The sequence below is a fragment of the Octodon degus genome, unplaced genomic scaffold, assembly GCF_000260255.1.
Source record: "Octodon degus isolate 3935 unplaced genomic scaffold, OctDeg1.0 scaffold00001, whole genome shotgun sequence".
Taxonomy (NCBI): Eukaryota; Metazoa; Chordata; class Mammalia; order Rodentia; family Octodontidae; genus Octodon; species Octodon degus.
The window spans coordinates 3,333,692-3,336,653 of record NW_004524577.1 but is presented as its reverse complement, the minus strand read 5'-3'; positions in this window follow the sequence as shown (position 1 = coordinate 3,336,653).

The window sequence follows — 2,962 nt, the reverse complement described above, 5'->3', positions numbered from 1 at the left end:
GGAAAGAGTCAGTTCTTGTCAACAAAACCTCCTGCATCGGAGTCCAGATTCTGACCGCTTATCCTCTGAGGACCCCTTTATGTTGGGTCTGAGAGGTCCAAGCTGCCCAGGTCACTGAGCACAGTGCCCCAACACGGGACTTGTGATCACAGCAGTAGTGTTCACAGTCTGAGCACAGGCCTGCGAGTATTTAGTATTTCATAGTATCTAGTATTTCATAGCTTGACTGGTGATAAAAAGAAATCATGACATTGCCTTCCTCTCTGTCACGTGTAGGAGTATGTTCGCACTAGACAGCTGGCGTTGGGCAGTGGGTTTTTTTTTTTTTTTTTTTTTACTTTTTGTTTGCACAAAACACATGGAAAAAATACAACTGAGGTTTGATTCACTAACACTATTTGTCTTAGTTCCCTTTCTCTTGTTGCTGCAACAAAATAGCCTTCACCTAAAATTAAGGCGAGACAGGCTTATTTGGCTCAGTTTGTGCAGCTTTCCGTCCATACTCGGCTGGCTCCAAGGCAGAGCGGCACATGACAGAGGGCAGCAGCTCAAGGGCATGGAGGACAGCAAAAGCCGCAAGTGAAAAGAAGGAGCAGCTGAGAGCAGGCCTCCAGGCCTCCCCTACGTTTACGCAGGCTCTGTGCCCACACCATCTCCTGTCCTCCTCTTGCAGAAGGCTCAGGGAGTTTGGAAAGGAGGACCCTGGCCCTTAAGCTTCTGAGGTCTCCGTCTCAGGTTGACACAGCGTATCAGCCATCGCACGACTGAAGGCAACTGTCCTCAGCTAGCAAAGCAGCAGGCAAGAGAGCGTGCAGATGCAACTGTTTCGGAGTGGTCCAATAAAGGAGATGGTGGTGGTTCTTCACCCCTCCTTGCACCCAGCCGTCTGTTTCAGGTCCCCTGCTTTTTGCTCTGAGCTGGCCATGTGACTTGCTGTGGTCCAGTGCAATGCTAGTAAGTGTGACACCAGCTGAGGTTTAAAAAGCGCTCACACATGTGGACATGAGGCTTTTGCCCCTCTGCCCTTGCTGTAGGAATGTGTGTGGGCAGGCCTACCTGAGACCTGGGGGCACAGTGTCTGTACCCAAGTTGTCCCAGCTGATGCCCAAACCTGTGAAAGAACCCAGCCCAGGGCAGTTCATGGGATCCACAGCCACAGGTGGATTCAGGACTCCATGCCTTTGTCAACTGCATGGTCCCGTGATAAGAAAGCCACCAGCCGGGCAAAATGCTTGTGGAGAGGAGAGGCCGGCAGCTGCTCTGGGGCCGGCATCTTGAATTCCTACCAGTTTTTCAATACAAGGATCTCACTGTCCCTTTACACTGAGCTCCAGAAGTGCACAGTGGGTCCTGCCCACCTCTGATCCCCACACCAGAGTCAGCCCAGCTGCGCCTGAAGAACCACCCGGCGGGCCTCGGGGTCACAGGGCAAACAAGCGCTTATTACTTAAATGGCTGGGTCACGCTGTCGCTTTGCAGCATTCTAGCAGTAGATGGTCGGACAGCAAGCTCTCCTTGCTGGACATCAGCCTCACCTCAACCCCCGACCCCCATCTGTCTGTCTGTCTCTCCTTTCCCTCTCCTCCCCTCCCCCTCTCCTCCCCTCCCCCAGCATCAGGGCAAGTGCCCTACCTGCGCACAGCACTGCATCCCCAGTCATTTTGCATTTTTTGTTTCGCTGGGTGCTGAGACAGGGTCTCCCTGAGCCGCAAGGCAAGCCTGCCGAGCACCACCATCCTTGGGAGTTCCTCAGATCACAGACTCAAACCTTCCCACGTTTCTGGTCACCAATCAAACTAGATAAGCACTGACTCAAACTGCTCCATACGTTCCACGTTGAACCTAGCCATTGAACTTGATTTGGTTTTTGTCCAAGTCAGTTTCCAGTCAGAACCGGGCAGAGGAGAAGCCGACAGACCCGGGCGCCGCTGAGGCTGGGCTTGCCGGCGTGCACCGTGACACCAGCTCCCAAATCCATTTATAATGTGCATCGTGGCTCACGGAGCAGGGTTACAAGGATTACCTGAGACGTGTCCAGGTTTTCCAGTGATAACTATGCTTCAGAATTATCAAAGATGTCTCTCCTATTTATCTATGTGCCGCACAGAGAGCTGGTTTGTACTTTCTCCAAGTAATTTCACTCAGTCACAAAACAACATTGGCCAGCGTCACAGCAGCGGTTTCTCTATATTTCCATACCGTTGGTTCGAGGCAGCTCCCGGCGCTGTCTGCTGGTCAGGGTTAGTTTGGCTGTGTCTCGCAGCCCTCCCTGCACCTGGCAGGCAAGGGGGATTAGGCACAGGCGTTCACAGTGCAGCCCTTCTTAAAACTTTCATTTTGAGAAAGGGTCTCACTAAGTTTCCCGAGGCTGAGCTCAAACTTTTGATCCTCCTACCTCAGCTTCCTAGAATGCTGGAATTACAGATGCGAGCCACCGTGCTTGACTCTCTCAGGGCTTTGTTTATCCTAAATTTAGGACTGGTTTTTGTTGTTGTTGTCTTTTGGAGACAGGGTCTGGCTAGGCAGTTCAGGCTGGCCTTGAACTCACAGTGTAGCCCAGGCTGGCCTTGAACTTGCGGGATCCTCCTGCCTCCGCCTCCCGATCCCCAGCGCTGGGATTACAGGTGTGCAGCACTGGTTTTGCAAGCATGCTCACAGTAACATGATTTGCAACTGACTCCGCCATTATCTTGGCCTCTTTACATTGAGAAGTAAAATCAAACAATCTCATATTAGCAAACCCTACTTCTGCATGTATCTCAGTAAAACCATCGCTTGACTACAGCGGCTGTCCTCTTGTGCAAATGAGATGAAGTCTGACCGCATCCAGAGGCTGACAAAAGTGTCCTGCTAAGCCAGACACCGGACGCAACAGGGCCACCCCTCTTCCTGTGCAGCAGCAGGCCACTCGCTGCGGCGCCCCCACAGGCCTGCTCCCATGTGCTGCTCTAGAGAAATCCTC